General features: G+C 39.1%; 1 long non-coding RNA gene across 1 annotated transcript in view; it reads right to left on the bottom strand.

The window, feature by feature from the left end:
- The window catches only part of LOC148222129 (uncharacterized), a 135,017-nt gene that overhangs the window by 30,132 nt on the left and 77,609 nt on the right, over nt 1-27,276 (bottom strand). The window contains exon 4 of the long non-coding RNA XR_015806669.1: nt 109-225. This is a non-coding gene — a long non-coding RNA (uncharacterized LOC148222129). The remainder of the gene's footprint in view (nt 1-108; nt 226-27,276) is intronic.

The following is a 27,276-nucleotide window of genomic DNA, read 5'->3' as shown; positions in this document are numbered from 1 at the left end:
ACAAGTGCAGCTGGTGACACCAGTTACTGGTCCCTCAGCCCCCAGTGCTGTCACTGTGTCACAGCCATGGTTTCCCTTAGTGAAGTCATGCTGGCTGTCACCACTCACCTCCTCATTTCCTCCTTTCCCACTGCGTGGTTTCCAGCACGGTGCAATCACACAGCATTTAAAGATCATGGGTAATCTGCACTCTGCCAAGGCTGCTGGAAACAGACTTGCAAACTCCTAAAAAGGACAGAAAAAAAAAAAATCCCCTAACTTGTACTTTTAATGTCTGGAGACAATGGAAATAAGGATAAATTTAATTCATGAGGTTTTTCCAGTGTATACCAAGAAGCATGAAAAGATCCTTAATTTATTTCTTCTTACAGCTTAGTGTAAAGGTAAATAGACTATCCATTAGGTTTAAAATTGTATTTCATCAATTCCATTGGATAGCCAAGACCTTATCATCACAATATTGGTTAAAGTATGGCAGCAGCAAATGTCATGTCTGTCAAGCTCTAGTGTTCTGAGCCAATCCGTGTTAGATTTACTCTGAGTAAATGTCACTGCTATCGAGAGCTCCCAGAAAAAGCAGATTTTTCTTTACAGACAAGCATTTAACAATAAATTGTCTGGCTAGTACAACAGCAGCAAGCTAATGACTCAGTCTTGCTCCCCGGGATGATTGGAAAGCTGTTACACGACTGATTCCTCATCTCCAGGCAGCTCTCACTGTCACACTGCCACCTCTGCACCACTCCAGCATCACTTTTACCAAATGGCTGCTCTGGGTGTGCCTGGGGATTTGGGGGATTTTCAGCCACCCCAGGATACCTCAGAGGTCCATCCACTCCATCAGTTACCCCAGGCAGGGAAATTCCTACAGTCAGGTCAAGGTTTGCAGAGTCTGACACCCCCCGTCCTTGCAGAGCCTGCCCTGAGCAAACACAACATCTGGCCAGCTGTGCCAGGCACACAGCACCACTCAGAGCTGAAAAGCAGCCAGAGAGCTGAGCTGGAGCTGGGAGCTGCCCTGCCAGTGATGGCCCTCCCTCTCAGACACCATTCATAGAAAGTTACATTCACTACTTGAGCCACTACAGCTGAAACCTTCTCCTGCTATTGCCCAGTGGCAATTCTCACAGTTCAGACATGCAGAAAGCTGAGATAAATCACTTCTCTGTTACCTCTTTATCTCATCTGTGAGAAAACATCCCTGGGTTTATGAGGTTGGGGTTTTTTTAAGGTCTGCCTCTAATCCTGATCCTCACAGAGTCTAACTCCCAGTGCTCCACACAGGCTTGGCAGGGCTCATTCACTGCTGTCTGTCCCAGGATGTTCTGCCTTGGACAGAAAACCCCTTCTGTTATTTGCCCCATCCTTGGAAGTGTCCATGGCCAGGTTGGGATAGTGGAAGGTGTCCCTGCCATGGCAGGGGGGCTGGAGTGAGATGATCTTGTAGGTCCCTTCCAACCCAAACCATTCTGTGATTGCTCCTGGTCTGGGAACAGTTTCCCAATTTACCCTCAGTTTCTTAGCTCCTTGAAACAAAGAGAAGATGGCAAAAAAAAAAAAAAAAAAAATAAAGACAGAAAGAAGCACAGACAGAAAAAAAAGCAAAGCAAAAAACCACTGGCATCCAAAGTCAGACTATCACCCAAATATTGCCAGATATCTCCGTAGCAGGTTTGAAAAAATGATCTGCATTAAGGAAATTCCCAGCAAGCATCATCACCTTCTCCATTTCTTTCTAACTTGCACTAATGCCAAAGGAACCAAATGTGTCTTTCACGTGGTGAGGATCTGGATGTGCTGGGTTGGATGTGCAGCCCTGCTCTAAGAACAATGCTGTCCCCTCTGTCCTGCTGTCCCCTCTGTCCCTCCCCACCCTTTGTTTGAAAGAGCCCTGGACCTCCCAGTGCTCCACAGTAGGAAGGGAACTGAAGGTAACTGAGAGTTTCAGAGCTGCCAGAGGTTGGGTTACAGTAAAAGTAAAGTGATGCATCGACTCCAGACTTTCTTTTGAGCAAGAATTCACCTGCACACTGCACTCGAGCACTGGCACCTTAGTTTCCATGTCCCAGACACTCAGAGGACTAAAAAAAGGAATCTTGCTCTGAAAAGGTCTTTGTGACTGTGTGCTTTGAGGAAGAGAAGAACCAATATCTTGGGGTTTAGAGGAGTGTGTGCCTTGCAGAAAAGACAGCCCACACCTCTGGGGTTTTAGAGGAGTGGTAACAAAAATCCTCTTTCAGGTTATCAGAGCTTATTCCATCGAAGGGTTTGCTGGGAAGGTGCTTGTTAGCACTGCCTGGCAGAGAACAGTCAAGCAGAGAAGGAATTTCTCTCAGAGCTCCAACAGCAGCTCTGTGGCTTGTCTGGAAATTTGAACAGGAGGGGGGAAAAAAAAGTGAAAACAAAGGCAAGTTGAGCAGGTTTATAAAAGACACGATTCCCTGCCATTGTGGGGAGAAGCACTTGGCAAAGCAGCCTGTCATCCTGTGAAATGTGACAACAGAAATCGCTCCGGGCTCCAGAGCTGCTTTTCCACCTTCACTTCTGCGAGAAAAGAAACCAATAAATGCAACCATTTTGTAATCAGAATGGTGCTGGATTGTGGCATGAAATTCAGGATTTAGCCACCTTCTCTGCCAGGGAACGAGCTCTGCCTGATGGAAACTCCCAATTTCTTCACTGCTGCACACACACCGTGCCTCAGTGGGGCTTTACCACACAAGCTGCTCTGGCTACAGTTGGAACAGATGAATTGGATTTCTGCTCTCAGCTGTTAAAGATGCCCTAAATCTAAGTACAAAGTAGTTCTGCACCTAGACCTGTTCTTTCTGTGCCCCTTCTGAGCACCTGGGGACTTCTGAATATAGATTGGAAATCATTTTTAACCCAGCCAGCCGTTTCCAAGTAGGTGTTCAGTGATGTCTCAGCTCTCAGGAGAATAGATTTCACTTTCATTGGTACAACTGGTGCACAGATGACAACACTATTTAGAAAAGAGAGCTGATGTTTAACCACCAGGTCATGCACAAATCAGAGATCTCTCAGCTGCACAGTGGAGAAGATTATGGATGTGTGTAAGTTTAATGAACCCCAGATTTGACACATTTCTTAACTCTAGGATCTCTCTCCTTACTACACTCCAAGGAAAATGGATCAATCTGTAGCCAATGTTTCTGTTATATACATCCACCTCTTTTAGAAATGATCTTCAGCAGTTTTAACTTATTCTTTTAAAAAAATAGAAATAAGAAATGTACATCTCACAGAATTTCCTCTTACAGTGTATACATATTATACATTACTTTTTTACAATCACCTACAGAATCTTATTCTGTTTTAGCCTCTAGAGCAAATCCTTCTGATCTTGCAAGTTTTACATCTGCTTGCATTAAGTTCACTACCCAGGTTCTCCAGAAATTCCCATGAAGATTTCTTTTCCTGTACATTCAAAAACAACACAGAGAAATTGAAAGAGTTTCCTATTTCTATTACAACTCATAACGACATTTTAGATAAAGTTCCTGCTGGTTGTCAGAAACAGCTGAAGGGTGAACCTGAAGTCACTAAGTACAGTCCAGTTTTTAGTTCTTTACTTTCATGATCAAGGTAATATCCAGGGAGGAAAACACACTATAAATATTTGCACACACACACAGAGAAACATAAAAGTGACAATAATGTCACAAACCTGTGACAGGACTAAATGCAGGAGCTCAGAAATCACAGTGAAGGTTAGCAAGTGTTTGTTCTGTTCCTGTTTTTATAGAGGGAAATTTATCTTACAAAAAGCAAAGTTTTAACTGGAGAATATAATCCAAAAATCCAAGGGCCCTGAGTAACTGTCTAAACTTCATGGGTCTGAAGAGAATAGAAAGTGGAAAGTAATTTAACCAAAACATGGTTATTAGATATCTAAATGGAATTATATCATAACTCCTGCATAGTTTGAATTTATACATTTTCTTCATTGGAACACAAGTCACAAGTTGTAAATCTAGATGGGAATCTTAAGAACCTTGTAAGGCAATATTAGAAACTAAAGGAATCAAAATCAGGGTGTTCTATCCTGCTGCCATTCATTTCCTAGACTAAATTATACTATTCCAAATTCAAGATAAATGTTGTTGGATGTTAAGAAAAAATTGCTAGTGGGCTACATATGGGCATGTGCATCCAGTCACTTGGCATTTACCTTGCTGTAAAAATCTTTCTGAATAAATTGTTTTCTAACATACATCTCACAGAAGTGAGGAGAGCCAAAATTAGTTCCAGGTAATAAAAACTTTGAGAAGAGAGGGGGATTTAGAGACAATTTTTGATTCAGGTATGTGTCAGCACCTAGTAGTTCAGGAATCCTCAAGCCTTCCTGTTCCCAGTAGATTATCTCTGACAGTGATGAATCACAATCAGTGGAAGATGAGGTTTTTCTCTTGTGCAAGAAGAGGTGGGGGAAAAAAAAAAATAAATCCTTGATCTCTCATCTGTAAAAAGGACAAGAGCAGTGGCCTGGCTTAGCCAGCCCAGGGCTCAGTCAGTCCATTTATCACTGCTCACAGCTTGTGCAGGATCCAAATCTATGACAGCACTGGCTCAGAGGTTCCCTTTAATAGTGTTTGGATTTAGGGATGCTCCACAAAGCTTCCACAGCAGTAACTGCATCACTCAGCTCCCTTCTGCTGCAGATCTGAAGTGATCAAGCCTCAGTCTGCATAAGAACTGAGAAAAACCTGCAGCAAATGCAATGCTCAGGGCTCACAAGAGAGTGAGCACCTATTTGACTTTCAAGAGAGGCAAATGGACAGAATTATGAGATGTTCCATCATTCCAAAACCCCACATAACAGTCTCACAAGTGGTTGTTATTTTCACGCGTTCTCGTGGATTTTTGCTGTTGAACAAGAGATAAAGGCTCTTGGGAAAGGATTATTTCAGTTCACTGGGAATGAAGAGCGATTTCTACCTTCTCCCACTTCTTCCAAGTCAAAAACTTGAATTGTAGGATTTAGTCTCTGTTCATATTTAATTGAATATCTTCCTAAAAGCATTTAACCCACTTGCAGAACTCAAGACAGTTAGGTCACTTCTCATTCCCAGCATATTGATATAACCATTTCACTCCATTTTGTTCAGCTGAAAAAGCTTTTCACTGAGATATTTATTCCCTTTTCTCTTCTTTTCATCTTTTACAGCTTAGCAATACCCTCATAATAATTTTGTCAATAACCACACAACATCAAGCTCCTTCCCTGTACTTGTGACTGGTGCTCCATAAAAGATGCCTTCTGATCACTGACTCATAAATTCCTGCCCAGCCAAAGTAATCCTTTCTTTACTAGAGCTGATCAAAATTGTAAACAGATTCCAAAAATATTTCCCCATCAGAATATTTTTTTAATGATTATTTTTGTTATCATTACCAGCCTTACAGTGGCAGCACCTTCTCATCCATTATTCCTGACAGGCTCCACGTGCATCACCCTCATAGCCTATGTACATGTTCTAGCACTGAATTTCCTTTTCATTTCTCCTGCCTGCAAGGTCACAAAGGCTTCTCTAGGTGATACTCAACAATCTTCTGTCCTGACAACACATCCCAAACTTGCAACTTTGGTTTGGATCACAGAGAACATAACTTGGGAAGGAAGGAAGTTTTCTCATGTGAAAATACCCATAACAGGTATTTTTCTTTCAGAGTGACACAACCTGTTCATGCAATCTACGTTCATATTTTGATACTTTTCAAGTCTTGCAGAATTTCTTTGTTCACATTATTTCCTGCTACAAAAGAACCTTTACCAACAAGCACTGGAACTTGTAAAATGTCTACATAAACCATAGATGTATATTTAACAACAGGAGCCCAATTTTCTTTTTCTGCCCAGTGCATAAAAGTAACCCAAAAATTATTAAAAGGTTTAAGAATCATTTGTGTACATTTACCTCCATGCACAGTGAGGCAGTTAAGAACAAATAAATCCACTTAAGACTAGAACTGGATGTGATAGAAAATATTATAACCCCATCCCCAGAAAATATTTGTTCAGATTTTTGGGATGTTTCATCCTATTCTTCTTTTCAAGCTGTTTCAAAGGTATTAGGGAGTCAAGCACTTACATTCAATTTTTTTTTTTTTCTTAGTAATCTTAGCTATTTTTTACATCACAAGCCACAGGGTGATACTCCCTCCTCTAAAACTGCCAGTTGCACAATTAAATAGAAAGAACTAATTATCTGCTGTAGTTCAAATTGCCCTCCCTCAGCACAGGCTTTATTTCAGACTTCAATGACTCTTGGCCTGAAGACTCAAAACTAGAGCCAACCCTGTGGCTTTTCTTCCCCTCAAGTTTCATCTTTGCTCAAGCTACACTCAGGAAATCCATTGATATCCTGAACTCCCAGGAATTCCTTTCCTCCTGTGACCATTTCTAGAAGAAAACCAACATGTCTAGAGCAAGCAGAGAGACTTTGCTGTACCCTGTGCTGTCTGTAAAGATTTCTTGCTCTGGATTTGCCCTGGAGCACCTAAACACCCTTTGCTGTGAGAGCTGCGAGAAAGGAGGCTCTGCACAAGATATTTTTTTTTTTTTTTCTCTCAGTACAGAGCAGAAGTTCCAGTTCTGCACCACAGCCAGATTTTGTCTTCCTGGCCATGATTGCCCCTGGCATCTTTCAGATTTACACCTTGGTCCCAGCTGGGCTTTTGCTCAGGACACACAACCTTCATTTAAATCATCACTGTGATCTATTACTGCAATAAAATTACCTGCTTAGTTTACCCAGAATAATTCTTTCTTTGGCTCTGCAGTTTAATAAGTTACTGTAACTCATGCCTCATAGACAGAAAGATGAGTGCTTCATTCCAGTATGTATTTTTACTTAAATATCCAAGTGTAAGACTCAACATCAAACACAAACTTCAATCTATTCCGACTGGAAATTAAAGAAAACATGGTAAGCCATTATTTTTAGAGTTGTTTGTGGATATCTTGTGACTTCAGGCACTGTAGGCTTCTTTCCTTGAAAAGGTCATATCATTCTTCACAAAACTAAAAAGAACAAAAACCCTGAGATTCCTTTTATTTCTTTGTATCTCACTATTCTAAAGCAGGTCTGAAGTGAGAAACTAGCCGAGGTTTCAGAACTCCACTGGAGACATCTTCCAGTTAATCTGACCTCTTTTTTAACAGTAATAACTCAAAAAAAAAAAAATTCAGAGTTCAGACATGCCCTTGATTTGTTTTAAAGGGCACATTCTGCTTTTGAAAACAACATCAGTTCAGATAACTCCTAAAGCTTTCTGCAATAACAGATTCGAGGAAAAAAAAATCAGGAATTTTACATCTATAGTATTAACTCTTGAGCTTCCCTGCCCCGTTTTAAGATTCTTTTTTTTTAATGACAGAGTTTTTAATGTAAAGCCAAGGTTGGCTGATGGCATTTGAACTCTGCCACACTTTAGAACTGGTGTGTAATAACTGTGATACCAGGCAGACTCACAGAGACTTTCAGTCACTAAACCTGTCTCAGGAGGAGGCTGAAACATCAAGAAAAGATGACCTCAGGTCTCCTTCAAACCCAGTCTCATCTTACCAGAACTTCTTAGGGGAGTTTGCAATCTTTATAACAAAGAGGCAAAATTTTGCTGTACTTTAACTCATTTTCAACAACTTTCTAACCACACCCATACAGGACAAGGAATTCTCATTACATGCTTGTTGAAACTGCAGATTACAAAATTATTTCCTGTATTCCTTCAGTGATTACAGCTAAACTTAATATATCCACAGACTGCTCTGTCAGTGGTTTTCACAGTAAATATGAGAACTTTGACCCAAAAAAATTCATCTTGGTTTCTTTTATGTCAGAGGGGACATTTCCCTTGTGTTGACACCAGGACAAAGCCCATGAAATTCCAAGTGTGGAAGCAATCATCCACATAACTACATCAGAAAGAAAAAAAAAAAAAAACCAAACCAGCATTTCAGTGCTGCATGGTCTCAAATAAAAGTGTCTCGAGCAGCATTCATTCCCATTAGCAACCCAGCAACAGAGCTCTTAAAAAGCAGATTATAATCAAGAGATTTACATGGTGAATGCACGATGACAACACAAGTGCTCCTGCCTGAACCAGAGGTGAGGGCACTGGAATGAAAAATGAACACACTTAGCTTAAACTAAACACACTAAAAGGTAATTGAAAATTTAAAGGTAATGTGAGGTAAAAAACCCAAAACATTCGAATTATGCTTTGTCTTTTGGAGGACTGTAAACCAACACTTTGCTGATTCCAACAGCCAGAATCACTGGCACTGGGGTAATTTTTTTTTTTTCTCAACTGTGAAATTTGTTTTTCTGCATAAAGTAAATGCTCCTCTCTGCTACACTTTGGAGCCATTTGACACTTTTGCTACTGGCACACTTGCAGTTTGCTGTAATCTTTGGTGTCAATCGTTTGTCCAAACTAATCCTTTCTTTCAGTGACATCTGGGTAGTGAAGAAAAAAAAGTTATTTGAAATTTTGCCATAAAAGAGATCTATAAAAACAGTCTGGTAGAAACATCACAGTTTCTACTTTTCCAGATTTGAAAATATGGTGCAAACACCATCTAACTTATTTTAATGCAAATATTTTAAAAGAGGGAGAAAATATCTTTTTTCTTTGGCTAGGGATATCTTTTGGCAATAAGACCTAGGTAAGATCTTTTGGCAATAAGATCTTTCTTCAAGCAGAAAGAGCATATACATTGCTCTTATATATATATAAACTGTAAATTTAAGCTCAGGAGTCTTCTTATGTTTTCCCACTCCAACATCAGAATTTCCAAACCCTAAAAACAATCTTCACCCTTTCATTTGTGACATAATTGTAGCCATTTAACTGGGGTCTAAATGCCTGCCCATCTCAGGGTATCTGCTCTGATGTGATAAGGCCAAGAGCTCTGCAGGGTAATAACACTCCAATTTATTCACCTGCAAAAGCAATCTGCTCCAAAGTGCCTCATTCTGGTAACAAGCCTGAAAATGACACCTCTAAAACGGCCTAATCTCAGTAAAATGTGTTTCCCAGTGTAAAAGGATTCTCTATTCTACCACAGAAGTTCTGCTCAGATGAGAAAGGAATCCCATTTATCTGCCCCTTCATTCACCTGAGACACTTCTGTCCCTTTGCTTTTGGAATGGCAAACCAGCAAACTCTGCTCCGTGTTCCCTTGGGTGCCACAACCACCAGTTTGTGTTCAGCTTCTTAATCCTTCTTGACCTATATCTCCCATAGAATAAAAATAACTCACCAGAGTAAAATCTCCTTCAGACACACACAGAGTTGTTTCAGGAGAAATAAACCTTACACACTGTGCATACAGCTGGACACAAATCCCATTTAACTCCTTTTGACCTGAAAAGGGCAAGCCATGGCGAGCAGGCTGTACAATTCCTGCAAGACATGGCTGGAAAATGTCCTTCCTGCTTCCTCTGGACTGTTCTATATATAGCTGTTATTAATATGTGACCATAAAATTGTCTACTCCCTCTCAGATTTAGCCACAAAAAATTTTAATAAGTAATGTGCCTAATGTATTAGATATTAAACTAGACATTAGCTGCCAGATCTCACTAAGCTGTGCAAAATTATTTTAGCTACTTATCAAGGTGATATCTGCCACACTCTCATTTTTAACAAAGCACTGTAAAAAGCAAAATTCCTCATGCAAAATTCAAGGAAGGACCTTGTCACTGTCCCTAATCAAAGGGGAGCAAATGAGCTCTGCCACAGAAATCCATCTCTTTCCTCCTACGTGTATAAATAAGGAACTTCTGCTTCCAGATGAATCTTCGGAAATCAAGCTCATCGTTCTCTTACTGACACAAGCCACTTAAATGACAAATATACATAATGAACCTTGGCCTGCCCTCTTTATTTAATGTGGCTTTTGCACCACTGCTACATTCATTTCATTCGAAACACAAACTAGAGGTGCTGCCATACAGGTTCTCAGCTTTTATATCGTTAGTATTCTTATTTTCTGGGCTGCTCTTTTGAAATCGTGGTAAGAATTTGTGCTCTAAACCAGCCTTGAAGTGTGTTCATTTAAAAAAGTCTGATATGTGTAAAAAATAAACCTGCTCTGGACATGGATAATTATCCACATAGCTGAAAAATAAACCCAAACCAACAAAATAGGATAAGGATAAAATTCTTCATGGATAAATCAAACACAAAATTTGGCCAAAGGATTGGTACCACATCAGAAAGCAAGAGAGGGGCTTAATTAATTGCCTGAACCTAAATATATATTCAGATTTTTTAGATTTGAAGAGCAGACAAGTTCAAAATACTTCAAAACAGATGTATTAAAAGGACAACAAAAGGATTCAAGTATGTAAGCTCCTGCCCACCACAGGGGATGCACTGCACATTGCATTAATTGCTGTGCAAAAAGCTTTGTCTGGCTGAACCTGAAATCTGTGGTGTTCTCATCCAGCAATATGTTGGTGAGTGTTAATAAGTAGGGACTGATTAATTATTCACTGCCAAATTTGTATGTTTGGACTGAATTCTTATCTGCTGCTGCTTTTATTCCAAATTCCATCAACATTGACAAATACTGGAAACTGGAATAACACAAACCAAAGGAAATCATTCCAATCCAAAAGAAGAACTAAAGCTTGAACTGACCCCCAACGTGCTTCTCACTATTTCTTAGGTGGTTCTGAGTTGATTTTCTCTCAGTCTGGAGCATTTCTCATGTTCCCTGATGAAAATCAGTGATCAGTTCAATGAGCAGGTGCCAGGCAGGCTGACCAGAGGGCTGGAGGAGGGAGGATCTGAGTCCTTTGTTACTCACACACTCCAACTTCCCATCCCTCAGCAAACCTGACAGGCTCCAAACATTAAATTAACTGAAAGGAAAATCTCATCTTGAGCCATGCATTCCCACACATATCAAACAGCCTGTGAAATGCCTTAGATTTTATACCTGAATCCATTAAACGCTGTGGGAAAGAAAAAAAAAAACAAAAAAATAAATTCATGGTTGGGTATGTGCTCACCAAAACCTTCCCTGCTGTAACTCCGTGGCTGAATTGATCCAAGGGCTGCAAAGAGAACAGCACAGACATGGAAAAGTGAAATGTGAATATCCAAGAGAACAGCACAGGCATGGAAAAGTGAAATGTGAATATCCAAGAGAACACAGCCACCTAAAGTGTTTCCTCCAAGGAACCTGAGCACGCCCATTGCTCTCCCTACACGGATTTAGGGCAATCAGCAAAGACTGCTCATGGCAAAGCACAGACATTGGAACAGATATTGGAAAGAATGATGCTCCAGAGCCATGAGGAAATGTGACCATTGGGTTGGGAATGCTGAGTTTCCTTAGGAGCTCGTGTGTCACAGGCAGGAGCACACTTAGTGCCACTAAGGACAGGAATTTTGCAGCCCTGTGAGATCCAGCAGGGAACAGGCTGCAGTTCCCAATAAAAACACGGAATTTGTGCTCTCCTGACAAAGCCCCACACACAACCATGTGAAAGTCAGCACGAGGAGGTTAATGGCAGTGAACTAGAATAAAAACTAAATGTCACTACATGTTACTTCTCTGTAGAACCTTCTAAGTAGATAAGACATGTTCAGGAAGCTGTAAAATGTGCCCTTTCCTTACAAGAAAAAGGTCAGTTCTGTGCTAACAAATTGTAATCGGTTAGTCATAAATGATCATATCAGCAGCTGAAATATGGGACCTCACATGTAATTTAAATATTGGTACAACTGCTTGAGTCACAGAGAAGCCCACTTTGGACTGTGCAAACTCCTGCATGCATTAAAAGGATGCAATTCATGAAAATATGAACACGGTATCATGGAGAAGGACGAAATTACCAATTTCACAGCAATGAAACATGCTTAAATAACCAATTCTACAGTTGCCTTTGGCATTAAAGAGCAATACAAGAAATGCTTCAGCACAGCCTGGGATTCAGTGGTTCTCTGCTGCTTTAAGAGACCAGCTCCACAGAACAATCAGCTCTGCTGGTTTTCAGAGCAGTGAAGGAGTAGAAGTTCTGCTGCTCCTTGCCTGCATCACTCAGAGCTGAAGTTCCCTTTGCCCCATTCCCAGCTCACAGTTTTGTAAAGAACCACCCAGCACACAGAGCAGCAGCCCACTGCCTTCCTCTTCTCTCTCAAGAAAGAAAAATCAGCAGCAAAGCCAGTATTCATTTGCAAAAATCCAAAACCACAAATGCAAATTGGGATGGTTATGTTAAGATAAAAGAAACCAGTTTTATCTCAAGGCCAGATGAGACTTTTGCTATGCACTTGTTACTTTTGTGGCAGAATGCTGTTATTATTAAAGATTTTTTTTTTTTTAAATCAGTTGTGTGGTTATTTCAACATTTCTTCCTGTTCTGGTATCCAGAGTGCTTTAGGTCCTTAATAAAGTGTCCCACTCAAAAAGGGTTCAAGTTATGGGGTGCAGACAGACTTTCCTAAGAAAAATAGGCCCTGAGCCTCCACCTGCTGAGAAAGAACAACTTAATCCTCAGTTCAGAATTACCTTAGGGATATCCCACAGTGGTTTCTTACACTGGTGCAGCACACACCGTGCTCAATAGTAAAAGGCTAATTATCGATATTATTTTAATTCCCAACCACCAACAAGCCTGTACAATAAGGTTTTGGGGTTTTTTTTCCTCCTTTGAACACTGTATTGAGTCGTGTTTTTCAAAGCTGTCGGGCCACTTTAAAGCTGAAATGCACACACTGCATACTAATGCTTCTGAGGCAAGAACAAGTGTATTCAGCTCTAACACACATCCAGAGCCACTTCAGTAAAATTTACTCAAGCTAATATTTTATAAAATGCAGGGGAAAGATATAATCAGCGAGCAGAAATGCTGCAGCTCCTCTCTTCACTCACACTGAAACTCTTTGCTCTGAAATCCCCTTTTCACTCTGCATTTCTGGTGCTGTGCCTTGCCAGGCCCAGCTGTGCTCACACCATCACTCCCAGCTGGAACAACATTCATCTGCTCATTCCTTAAAAAATGGGATTAAAAACGACTCAAGTACTTATGGTTCCCGTGTTCTTTTCAAAAACTTTACTTCTATACCCTTCAAGACAAAGCCCACTTGCATTAGGTAGAAAAAGTTGGGTTTATCCTAATTATTGAAACTTAAAGAAGGATTTTGTTAATGTTCATTTGATCCTTGCTGTATCTCACAGGAAATGTATTTTACAGAAAGGTGTAAACTCTGCTCAACTCAGAAAAAGAGATCGACACAGTTGCCATTTTCTGCTTCATTTGTAATGTCATTAAAGAGAGAATTAGAGAAACAATACTCATGAAACGTCTGCTGATATTTCAGTTCATTTTTTCAATTTTTATATCTAGGTTTACAAATGGCAAATATCTGAACTGCAGTGAAGCCAATGAAATGTTTAATTTCTCTAGCTAAACCAAGTTCTGAGTGACTCAGAATTTAAGTTCTTGCTTGAAATAACTCAGCACTGAATCTCCTCTTATTTCTTAAGGTTCTATTTCTTTAATCTCTCTTTGTCCAAGTCAGATTTGTGTGATGTGACTGTGTGAAAAACAATACAAGTTGTAGTAATTATACTTTAGATGACACTGTCTCACTAAAAAATTGCAAATTTTTTTAAGGTAAATTTACTATTCAACCTGTAATTCTGTAATGCAAGGAGCTCCCTGATCCCCTCCTTTTGAAAGCCACCTTTCACTTGAAATTCCCTTTTGGGAAACCTGCAGGAAGTGCAAACTGCAATAAACCCATAGGTACTTCACATTTCAGTTTGTACCACATCTATTCCATGTTTGTTTATCCAATGAGCAATCCAAACTGCCTCCAATTTCAGTATTGTCCTTTGATAACCAAAACAATATTCTAGGATAAAGTTAGGCACCTTGCCTACAATTTGAAGGCTGCAGAGGATCTCTCATCCTTTCCTGAACCATTTCCAGAGCAGCTGGGACTGGAAATGAAACAGAGACTCTCTCAAGGTGGCAGCTTTGTAAGGAACATTGCCCATTTCTTTCTTACTTTAATCTTTTAATCCTACTAATCCATATTATTTACTCTTTTTTTTTTTCTTTTTCCCTCCTGTGTCTAAAGTGATGCTTCTGTCCTTGCCAAGGCACCTTCTGCTCTTTCTTGTTTATTGTGTACTTTTGAAAGGAGCATTACAACAACGTTTGCAATAGGTTTCAGTGATTTTGACAGAACTTCACTGATCTAAGGTGAAAATTTAAAAGGTCTTTTCAACCAAGTAATGAAGTTTCAGAGGAGTTGCCTTATGACAGTGATGACTTAGTGATAGAATTTGAAAATTTGCTGAAAGGACTGCATGACAGATTTTATCATAAAATTATCACTGATAATTTTATATCTATGATAACAGCAATGAACTGAAAGAGGAGAGATTTCCATTAGCACCAATATCTCCTACACCGTGCCAGAAAATCAGAGTGTCATAAAATGGTTTAGGTTAGAAGGGACCTTAAAAATCATCTCATCCCTCCCCCTGCCATGGGGGGACCTTCCTGGGTGCTCCAAGTCCCATCCAGCCTGGCCTGGGACACTTCCAGGGATGGGGGTTCCCACATTAGAGAGGAGTGCCTTATTTAAAATAAAATCAAATATCTCTGACTTCATAACTTGCTTTGCAAAACACTTTTTCAACTCCTTGAGCTTGTAGTGAAGATGCCTCGTGGGTTTTCCAGCAAAGTTTGCTGCACGAGTTTTACCTAAAATCACAGAACTCAGTATTTTCTTCACAAGGAGATGAAATGATGTACCTGGGGTTCATCCTCCTCCCCTCACCACACACAACCACAAATAACTCCACCAGAAATAATGTCAAATTCCCGTGGAGCTTCCAAAGACAAGTTTATCAAGCCCCACTCAAGACTTCCTAATGGATTTTCTTGCCACAAGACACTTCATCATCTTCATAAATTCATTTCCAGTAGGCAAATTTTAATTTGCTGTAGACAAGATTAAAAGGTCATAAACAAAACACTGCCATTCACTTTGCCCTTTCAAGTCAGTTCAGAATGTGATATATGATCTGCTTAATGGTGTTAGAATTTGGTGTGACTCTCCAGCTTCTCCAAGATCCACCTCCTTAACATGGTGAGCATCACTGAGCTGCTTTAAACGAGCAGCACTGTCACAGGGAGAAGTCTGAGTACAAAACTCACAGCTACGAGCTAGGTATGCCAAAATTATCCCCATTAGCTCCTCTGAGCTGTAAAATAAAGACAAAGTATTAGCAAGTACAAATGTAGAATCTTATTGTTACAGCAGATAACAGGATGCAGAAAGTTAAGGGAGATTTTAAAAGTGTGTTTTGTTTTTTTTTTTCTTTTTGTTCACATCACTGCTTACCAGTATGTTGTGACTATATTAAGCCTGAAAAGGTCCAAAAAAGAAAAAAAAAATTAATTCACAGATGAGAGGTCTAAAGGGGAAAAAAAATAACCCTTCTCTGATCTGGAAAGTGAAAGAACAGAGAATGGGAACCAGGTACACAAAACAGATTTTCCCTCCACTTTTTTTTGCCTAACAAGTATTTGTGGAAAGTTCATCACACCCACTAAAAGAGGGCAGTTTCAGATTTGAGACTAAGGAGAAATTCTTTCCTGTGAGGGTGGTGAGGCACAAGAAGCTGTGGCTGCCCCATCCTGGAGGTGTCCACAGCCAGTTTGGATGGGGTTTGGAACAACAAGTGGAAGGGGTGGAGCAGGATGGTCTTTAAGGTCCCATCCCATTCTGGGATTCTCAGTGCAATACTCAGAGGAGGAAAAAAAATTAAAAAAAAAAATAAAAAAAAAAAATAAAAAATCAATCATTCTTATTGCAAATTATTTGCAAATCACCTGGTGGCTTCACAGCTGAGTTCTGCCTGCAAGTCATAAAAAAATGACTTGAATTATGGAATGAGTCAAGTGGCTCAGCCAGTGCCTGCTCAGCAGCACAGGAGCAGCTGGCCACCTCTGACAGGCACATGCTGCAGGCTTAGAGGTCACAGCACTTTTGTAGATTTAAAAAAACCCAAAACTAACTAACAAAACACAGAAAAGAATCTAAGTGCCAAAGCAGCACCACAGTTTTTAATTCAAATTTAACCAGATATTTCTGACACTTAATTTGAAGTACAGAGCCTCTCCACAGCAGGACAGTCACACTGGATTTCAGTTTAGTTCTGGGGGTTTTTTTGTGAGCAAAACCATGAGACTGATCCCAGTGAGGGTTTGCTCTTGAAGTGAAGAGCTCAAGAACTCTTCAGCCTTTTTGAAACAGGTCTCTGATATTCAATCTCACATTTAACCTTTAAATCTAAAATGAGAGGGACAGAGTATTTTAGTCTCTTAGTGCATTGTGATAAAGACTGAAATGAGTTCAGGTATTTGTGGCACAGTGGTTAGGCAAATGGAGAGAGTAATTTGCAGAAATGGCCACTATTTTCTCACTCAATGAATTTGAAATATCCTCAACTTTTATGCATAAAATCTTCATCTTTGCCCTGATATTTAAGAAGCAGGGGCACTTATTAACCTGAGATGATTTTCTGTTCCACTGGCATTATAGCCTAAATTTATATTGTTACAGAAGACTGAATCGTCCCATCATGAACTTGCAATCATTAATATCTCTGGTCCAATCCAGAATTATAGAAGACTTAATTTTGTTGTTGTTTAGAGTTAGAGGTCAAAGTTAGGGTGGCATTTTTGGTTGGGTTTCCATGTTCTTGTCTTTGTTGTTTTTTTAAAGGGACATCATTATAGAATATTTTAAGCCTTTCAGAATGCATAAACAGCATGGAAAAGCTAAATAACTGCTTTTTAATGAGCAAAACTGTAGGAAAGCAACCAAAATAGCATAGTCCAGTTCAAAAAAATATCAACACCTTATGTTTAGATAGAAGAAATAACAAAACACTCAGTGATAAAACACTGGATATACCTTTCACTTTCTAAAATTCCCTTAATCACCTCAGTTTTTCCCAAGAAGAACAGTTTTCCTGAGTCACAAAAATCATTACTTCAGAATATCTAAATTAATTTTAGAAATAATTATGCCAGGCAGCATGTCAGTAGTGAAAGAAAGGTGAAAAATGACATTTTCCAAGAGCACTAGAACTGGAACTTACACGCAGTACAATGAGAACTGAATTTCTTCCATCCCAAAGAATTCCTTCAGGACAGAACACGAAACCAGTTCACTTCTTTTTTCAGAAAACATTTTTCCTAAATCACTTCATAAGCAAAAAAAAAAAAAAACCAACCTCCTGTAGCATCAATCAGACATAACTCACTGCCATCAGTAAGCAAGTTTATTCCCTGTCATATTAAAACTGGTGAAAGAATCATTAAGTTTTTGGGGGTTTTCGTTTTTTTTTTTTAATTTATTCTCCAGCTGAGCTGTGTTTTCATTTTTTTGTGTGGCAGATGCTGCTCCAGCCTGGGGTGTGCATCCCACAGCCTGCTGAGAGCCCAGGCAGGGCCAGCACAAAGATGGGAGCCTCATGAATAAACATTTACTTAAAAAAAACCAAAACACATTATTTCATCACATTCTCCTTCTACTGCAGTTCCTGCTCATCTGTAAATTGAAGCAGTACCAAGGAAAATCTACTGCAGTGCTTCAGTTTCTGCTGGCACACAGATTTCCGTGGGCCCACAGCAGGAATTGGTAGAACAGCAGTGGCCCCAAATTCACAAACTTCCCATCGAGATCATTATTTCATCCCTTGGGGGGCTCCCATCTCCCTCCAGTTTTTTTACCATGATGAAGCAAGGAAAAAAAAAATTATCAGAAGGAGGGAGAAAGAATGGAAAAATGAATTTTCAACGTTTGGATTTGTTCCTTTACAATATGAGTTGTGTGGTAGCAGCAGGAGCAGGCTTACATTAAAGGAGGACAGCACGAATTCCCACAGCACTGGAGATTAATCAGTTCTCAGAAATTATTCCTGGTTGCACATTTCCCATTTAAAACACTCAAAGAGTCACATTTTGCAATGTGCAGAACTTGTCTTAAAGGTTAGGTACTTCAATATTTAAATGGACATTCAAAAGTAGCAGGCACTTCAAAAGCATGACCTTAGGCTTTGCTACTCAAAAAAGAAGCAGTCACACAAAAACATATTAAAAATGTATAAATATAGATAAAAAATCCTTCTCCAGTTCAACTACTCCTACTTTTTCATTTACTATTTCTAAATATTCTGCATGAGTCATGTAGGAAAAAAACTGTATCAAGAGAAAAAAAAAAAAAAACAACAAGAATTAGCAAAGGAATTACCCTAAAACCTTCTGGGAAAAAACAAAAAAAGCCAAGGAGTATTTCAGTCTGATGATATCTAGAAATAAATTTACAGTTTTCTTTGGTTTTCTTCTCAAGTAACCACCTCCAACAGCAACTGCCAGCACATGAGGAGAAAGAAATCCCTGAAATAAGCAGTTCTTTATTCACCTCATGAGAAGGGAACACGCTGGGAAAGACCATGCTTACAGCACACTTGTTAGGACTTGATAGAAGAGTCATGGATTGAAATATCCATTCTAAATTAATTTCTTGGGGGTCAGGATTGAGTATGGATGTCCTGCACTATCCTAGCAGCTACAAATTAATAAATATTTTATGTTTGTATGACAGTTTCACTATGATTTGAGGGGTTTTTTTATTTTTTCTGTGCAAATCCTTCTTTCTTACCTTCTGTAACCTCTCACCACTCTGCTTAGAGGACAAGAAAAGACTTTTCTGTGCAACACAGCTAAACTAAAACTTGTCAAAAATGAAAATATCATCTGTACTGGTATAAACTACTCTTTCTGTATTCAAAAATATTGTATAAACACAGCCTCATTTCCACATTTCCCAAATAGGTACCAGTTATCTCTTATGTATCTAGAAGGGAAGGAAATCTCAGCAATATTAGCTATCTATATGCACAGCAGGAGACAAGCAAAAATACAGATTTACATTGAGAATGGCCATAAACCTTTTTCCCTTCTTACTTCTTTCTTGTTCTTACAAGACAGGCAGGAATAGGTGACAATTACAATAGTCTGGTTTTGTAACATAACTCTTACAATTGTTATCCAATAGTCTTAGAGCCAATGGTTGTCTTTATCCACATTACAAAAAGATGTGAGAGTCATGAATGAATTTTCTGGACTGATAGCAATGTGTTTTATTCCCATAAAACCCATTTTTTACAAAAACCTGAAGCCACATGTCCAACCCAACCTGTTCAGTTCCTAAAACAAAAGGAACTTTCTCTCCTGAGGGAGAAAGGAATAGCTGGAGAAAATCTGGATTTTAAATCTCATAGGATAATCACCCGTCTGAGTTTTGCTGTTTGGGTTTTGTCTTGGTTGGTTGTTTTTTTTACATCATTTTGTGCAGCAGTGGATCCACGTGGAGCTGGCAGGAGAGGAGAGGAGAGTTCCCAAATCCTCAGTCTGTAATGCAATGTCTCCGTGCTGCTCCCAGCTCCCTGACAAAACACTTTCTCTCCCATCACTGTGCTCGAGATGCTGCATTCTTTTTAAGGCCCATAAATGCCAATTTACTGCCATTACAACACCCACTTCTTGACCACAATAAAATTCTGTTTCAGTAGCCCTAAGTTTCTACATCAGGGGCATAAATTTCCATTTCATTTACCAACCAGTCAGTAAGATCAGCCCAGCAGGCAGGAGTGAGGAATTCAGCCAAGTGTGACACCTCTCCCTGGGGTGGGGATGTTGCATGGAGGGTTTTAGCAGTCCTGGTACCCACCCTGAGGGCACACAGTTCTTGAGAGAATAAAAAGAAGTTATTTTTCCTGTGAAAGCTTTAGAAGTACACCTTCCAAGACCTAATGTTCTGTTGAAATAGATACAATGGTGGAAGCTCCCTGTGGTGGTGACTTTCTTTGCTCTTTTTACTGCATCCTTTTCTAAATCTTCCTACAGATTTCGTTTTTTGGCTGGCACATTGGAGTAAAAACCATGGTTTGGGAGTTCCAGGTTGGGAGGAAGGTTATCAAATTGTCATTGATCAGTTTACTTGCTGATCTACCTTTCCACTCCAAAATTTTTGTGCTCAGCAGCAGGGAAAGAAGGGAGTCAGAGGACAGGCAGGGAATAGGGGAACCAACCCCTGTGTGAGTAGAACATTAACTTCAGCAGCACAAGAAACAGAGGTCATGAAAGAAGAGCAAAACACAGGCACAACAGCAAGACAATCCCTTAGAACTCTAACAGGGAAAAACTGCAACCAGGGACAAGAGAAGCTGAAGGGCAATGAGGTGAAACTCAGAAGAAGTGGAACAAACAGAAATGGATCTCACAGAGATAAAGAATCAAGAGAGTTGGAAAGAGAGACACATTTTAAAACACGTCAACCCTTGCTGCAAATATGTGACTTAAACTCGTGGCAAAGTGCCTGTGCTTCTGCAGAGCATCCAGCTCAGGAAAGGCCCCACTGAACATGCCTGAAAATAATCCATGGCACAGGGACACAGCAAATAAAGACTGAGGGGCAGATTAAGGTATGGCCACTAAATGACTGCAAGCCTAACAGCATTTCAAATTTGTTCCAAAATTGTGAAATGCTTTATTCCATCAGTTTTTATATCTCTGCTTGTCTGCTTGACTCCAGTTCTCCCATTTATCCGTCCTGCTACTCCCAACACAGAAGGGGTAATCCATCAGGAATGCTAATTATCTGTCCCAGCTAATTGAGCAGCAATCACACCCTGGATCAAATCTGGCCTTCCTGGGCATCCAGCAGTGCACAGGTTAAACATTAAAGAGTTTGGTCCAAGCTCAGTGCTGTAAAAAATTCTGCTAAAAGTGGTGGTTCTTTCAAGGAAAGCAAATTAACAAGTGTGGCACTAGCCAACAGATGTGCACACATTCCATGATTTTTCCAATAGGTCAGTGTGATCATCACATAAATAAGCTTTGTTTATTTTTATAGATACATTTGTGTGTGTGTCTATGTGTATGTGGAAAATCTTGGTTATTAATGTTAGTAAACCTCTGAAGAGGAATTTCAGTTTTAGGAAGACATGGTTCTCCCTTCCAGATGGAAACCAAAGGTTTCCTTCTTGTGAGAACCTAGACCATCAATTCTGCCAGAAGGGTTAAGGACAATAATAATTAAAATATCTACTGCTAGTTCATGTATAAATTTAATAAAAATGCACTTTCCAAACCAGACCATATGTTCTGTATGCAGTATTTAACACTCAAATGATGTCACGCCTATAGATCTATATAAAAATTCTGCATATCTGAAGTAATAAAGAGCCAAACTGATTATTAGCAAGGTAGTTTATAAATGCAATATTTTTTTTCAATTTTATTACTGATAACAGCCTGAGACTTCCTTGTGGCATTCAGTAATATTTATGTATAAACTTATGCATGGCCACGCAGCAATATTTATTTTGAGTGCCAATTCTCAATGTGCAATTATGAAATAAAATTCATTATCACAGAGACATTTCCTTAAAGCTTTCAAAGCAAAGAGAAAAGGCTGGGGAAGGATTTTTAGTTCACACAGCACACAGGACTATGGAGAAACAGAGCCACAAAGTTACTGTGCAGAAATTCAAGTCTCACCTCTACCTACAAATATTTCAACAAGCTATTTTCTTAAAGAAGAAATTAGTGATAAAAGGAGTGAAAAAAGACACCTGTCACTGCCAACCTTCACAAAAACTTGGAGGAAATGCAATGGGTTCCACTTGCCAATATGAAAATTGGGGTGGAACCTTTCAAGTTTCCTAAAATATTTGTGAAGTCAAACTTGGTTCACCATACAGGACTGCAGGGAGGGGACTGCAGCTGCTGACTGTGATGCATAAAGAGATGAAGGGATATTTTTATTTACCAGCTTCCAAAACTGAGTTCAAGCCACAATTGTGTATCTTGTTCATCTCCTCCCTCATGTCTCCAGCACAGAGCTGAGATAGACAGACACAGTGCAAACTTAAAGCTAATTTTAGTAATGAAACATTAGCCTTTGCTGTCTGATAATTAATAACACAGTGTTTGGTTCAACAAGGATATAATTAAAGTTTCAAATGCAAGCATTATAAATTACAGACACTTTGGGATTATAAATCTCTGTAGTGGTTTTTTTTTTTTTAATGAAAATAAATTGAACTGACATTGTTTCCAGAGGAGTTGACTCATTTCACCTTCACTCTCAGTGTCTGATTAAGCTCTCTGTCTTTTGGAACCATTTGAAATATCTTCCTAGCAAACATGAGCCGAGTACCACCCAGTGCCATAAAGCAAGCCACCACAAAATCCATCACTATTGGCCGTGTGCATAACCTGAGTGCTCGTGGAGATTTAGTAACTTTACATTAAAGGCTGAAATAATTACTTTGGGCTTCATGGATACATGAATATTTCTATTATGCTACTTGATCATCCCTAAAATTGCAACTTTATTAAGAGGTCCCCAGCACAATAACCTGGTCCACTTTGATTAAAAGAGCTGCTTTCCATTTCTATCATAAAACACAGATGACAGAAGCAGAGTAAAAGAGGCTCAAGACTCAATTGATATTAGGCAGAAGACAGAGTAAATGGAAATTAAAACAATAATAAAGCGCAATGGTACCTACTTTCTCAAAAAAAAAAAAAAATTGTACAAATACTTTGATCTGAAATGTCTGATTAAATGGGAATATGGCTCATCCTTTTCCATGTCATAAAGCAAGGATTAATTCCTCCAAGCAGACATTTCATTTTTTTTTAATGGGGATCAACAAAAGTCTCAAGCAACCTTAAATCTTCCCATCTGTTTACATAATAAATGTGCAGAAGGTACTAAAAGTATTTCTAAATTTTAAAAGCTTATTATATTATGGGCAAAATCTAGAAAGAGCCAAAAACAAAGAACAGAACTAGCAACTGACACTTAAAAGAATCATGTATTTTCTGTCCTGAACCAGGCAAATAGAAGATATTTCAGTTTTGACCAGAAGGGCAGGACAGGTTATGCAGAATTTGGGCTACGAGTGATAAAAAAAAAAATTGAACAAATATTTCAACCGTTATTAATTTTCTATTGTGCACTTGAAGTACTTTTGCTAAAGGAAATATTGCACCCAGGAGCCTGTCCCAGACATTCCAGCACGAAAAGAAGGATAGCTGGGAGGTGAAAGAATTGTTGGGCTGAGGAACTCTGCTATCTGAAACCTCTACCACTCTCTCCTATGGAGCTGAAGTAAGAAATAACAACTAAAGGTTATTTCATGATAGAAATCCTGCCACGTGCTTGGGTAAAATCTCTCTCTCCAAACGAACCTGAGCACATATTTCATTTTAAGCTTGATCCTTGGACTGTTTCTTTCCTCTGGCCTGCTTTCTTTTTATAAAATTTGGCCCTTCTGATACTTCCTCTCTCTCTCTCTCTACTTGAGAGCATGTTACTGCTGGTGCTCTGTCACAGGAATCAGAACTAAAAAAAAAAAAAAAAAAAGGTAGAATTAGAAAAGGCTCAGGTATAAACAATAAAATAAGAAATTTCTGATAAATTATGTGGAAAGATTTGATCAAACCCAGAGCCATTTATGTCTTTGAGCACTTTTAGTCTGCTTTGCCAATTAAAAAAAATAAAAAAAAAAATAAAAACAAATGATTACTGTTTTTTTTCATAACTTTAGCAGTAAATGAAAATTGATAGGCAAATATTAGGATTCTGCTCTGTAATTATCAGGACTCCAAACTGCTCACAGCCCCAAGAGGTCCCGTGGAAAACTCCATCATCCTGGCATCCCACAGGAAAAAAACCTGCAGCAACAGCCTCTGCTCCAGCTGATTCTCCAAAGCTGCCATAACCTCATCTGGTGGGAGCTGCAGAGAAATTCAGTGCCTTGGGCAGATGCTCAGAGAAGTGTCTGAGCATCTTCGGGTGTCTGATGCTGGAGCCCAGATGGAAAGGAAAAAAAAAATACAGAAAAAAATAAGGGGGAAAAAAGAGCTCTCCCTAAAGACTAAAAGGGAAATAACAAGTGAGGAGGAAGGCAGATCTCTCTCTCCACTTCTAAATCCAGATTTTCCTCTCCTGATAATCTCACTGATTGTATTAAAAAGAAAATAATTACTGAAATATAATGAGCAAACTTCCCAAGCACTTGGCAAAACACCCTAAGCCCTTGACATGGATCTCCTATGAAGGAGCCACGAAAGGTTGCCCAGAAAACTCAGCAGAAATTGAGATGATGTATCTAAACATGAAAAATATTGCTTTTTATTGTGGGAAAAAGGTTTTCCTCACCCAAATCTCAATTGAAAGAAGAATTTCAAAACCATTCAAACTTTAATAAAGGATTAGTTTCTAAAAGACTGAGTCAGTGCCCAATTAACACTAAAGAGAATTAATCTTTTTTTCTCTCAAAACATTTCAATGGAATTCAAAATAAATACTGCTGGGCAAAGAAACACAGACCCTAAAATAAACAAAAGTGCAAGAAGGAACTCTCTGCACTTCCATTATGATCTTATTTTCTCTGGAAAATTAGATTTCTCACACTATGCATGTATCCCTTCACAAAAGCAAGGAAATTTCAGAAACTTTAAGAATGTCAAATAGTTAGAAAAAAAAGATTATACACATTCACAGAAATAGGTACATCAACCCCCACAGAAATAATCTTTTTTTTTTTTTTTCAGAGAAAAGCAATGTATCATTACCTGCCCCCAAAATCTCCATCTCCTGTGCTATACTTAGGTTTTCACAAAACTCATTGAAGATTTATTCTTATGACAAAGTGGAGCAAATGATTACCACTGACAGCCTGCAAGGATTGTTTAGCTTTGTGCCAGTGTATAGTTTTCCAGTCAGATGGATCACTGCAGCTCCAAATGGTGAAATGGAGAAGAATAGCTGCTCTGTGTGCAGCAAAGTGACTCACTAGAACATCATTTTTCCAGCAAAGAATAAACTCTCCCAAAAGGTTAACTGATGTTAGCACTTCATATAAAAGGTGTATTCATGTCATCAGCTAAACCCTTGGCTGAGCTGATGCTGTTGCCTCTCAAGTTATCTTGAGTGTTGCTTCAAAGGTAGTTAAAACATAAAAAATGTAATATTTAAACTCAAACTTCAAACTTTTTTGGGTTTAGAGCTTTCTTTTCTGTTTCTGGCAGCTAACAAAAGGGACACGAGCACTGTGACAGAGTGACAAAGGAAACAATCCACCAAATGAGGAGGAAGGCAGATCCCTCTCCACTTCTAAATCCAGATTTTCCTCTCCTGATAATCTCACTGATTGTATTAAAAGGAAAATCATTACTGAAAGTGATGAGCAAACTTCCCAAGCACTTGGCAAAACGCCCTAAACCCTTGACATGGATCTCCTATGAGGGAGCCATGAAAGATTGCCCAGAAAACTCAGCAGAAACTGAGCTGACATCAATAATGTGAAAAACATCGCTTTTTAATATGCAGAAACATCGCCTTTTATCGTGGGATATTGTGGGAGCTGGCTGGAACAAGCTCTGTAGCCACTCAAAAGAAAAAGCAGCATTGCTGCTCTGTGCTCATCTCAGGCAAGAATCAACTCCAAAGTGAGAATGGCTGCGTGTGGAGGGAGGGGATTCTGTTGGTTCTCCGTGGATATGGGGATGTAAATCTGGAGCTGTGCAGGTCAGTGGAAGCTGAGGTATCTGCTGTAAATCACTGTTCCAGCAGGCTTTAACAGCAGTTTCCACATGGTTGGGTTTTTTTTCAAGAAGTTGTCCCAATTCCTTATTTTTGTGGATGATCAATGCCCAGCAAAAAAATCTGGTTTCTGTTCACAGACCAACTTTTTGTTCCTTGGAAATTAAAATAATTTCAATTTCCCAGCCACCATATATATTCACCAGATCAAGTGGCTGGCTGGGATAACTGAGCAGTGACCAGTTTTAACATTCAGTCATTAATTTTTTATTTTTTTTTCTTTTTATACAGGTTTTCAGAAGGAGCAATAAGGATTGATGGAATCACTGACAAGTTACACGTTTTAGGAAGTGCTTTTACACTCAAAGAAATCAAACAGAGAACTCTCTTCAGGCTGAAATCTCCCTATTTTATCTTCATTTCTTTTCTCAAAAGTATTTTACCTTCTCTTCCTGTACCCTGCAGAAAATTAAGCCATAAATCCTGAATTGACTGGGTGTAAGTAGAAGGGTAAATGGAAATGCAAATGTGTTTCTATGAGCAACACTGGTTTTACACTGAAACCATCACAGCAAAAAGGCAAGAGCAGCCTGGAGAGAGGGGAGAGCGATTTTGGGGTGGGAGAAAAGCCAGGAGGGTGAATCTGCTGGAATTTCACCTCTGGGAGCTCTTTGGTGGCCCTAAAGCCCCAAACACTGAGGACACTGCAGGAGTCCTGCCCTGAGCCCTCCAGGTGCAAATCACAAAGTTCCCCTTTATCCCCTCTTGTTCAAGAAAGCAATATAATCAATAATCATATAAATATAATTTAATTACCTTAGCTATATATATGATTAGATATGCTTATTATATATGATTATATATCAATTACATGTGTGCAATAGAGTTCAGAGGAGTTTTTTTGCCTAGACCCCCAAATTCCTCAACATTTATGCAATTTAAAAAAAAAAATAGAGTGGGAAAGGACAAATAATACATTAATATAAATAGAAACAAACATTAAAACTAGAAATAAAGACAACTATTAATTTAAATCATTAAAAAAGTAACAACCTGACAGCATTCTGTATTTTTTTTTCTCTTTATGTAACAGAGCACCATGGAATGAAGGCCATGTCAGGCACACAGAACACCAAGTGCAAATTAAATTATTTCTGCACCACAGTGAGTAAGGTGGAATGCAGAAAACAGCTACAAGCAACTGTGGTGACAGTGCAGAAATTTAAATTAATCAACACTAAAAGGCACCCACCAACTCCCCTTGTCTTTGCCAAGAGAGGTTGGGCTGGGTTGGACCCTCGAGGTCCTGATATTCTAAATTCTGGGATATCTTGGTGCTGTTCAGGTCAGTGGTTCAGCTCCAGGCAATCAGAATTTGAGCAGAAGCATAGGGTTAAACCCATGTTCACATCTAACAATCAATTCAAAGTAATAAATTAGCAGAGAAGCATCTCTAGAATCATAAGTATTTTTTAAAAGCCTGCTATAAATGATTCAACATCAGAAGAAATCCGCAGGAATGCTGATTAGAGGACAAGGTTGTACAAGCACAGTACAAAATGTGATTAATTTCACAGT

This window comes from Sturnus vulgaris, chromosome 14 (genome assembly GCF_052056855.1).
Source record: "Sturnus vulgaris isolate bStuVul1 chromosome 14, bStuVul1.hap1, whole genome shotgun sequence".
Lineage (NCBI taxonomy): Eukaryota > Metazoa > Chordata > Aves > Passeriformes > Sturnidae > Sturnus > Sturnus vulgaris.
The sequence above is the reverse complement of the archived record's forward strand: the minus strand, read 5'-3'. Positions and strand labels throughout refer to the sequence as shown.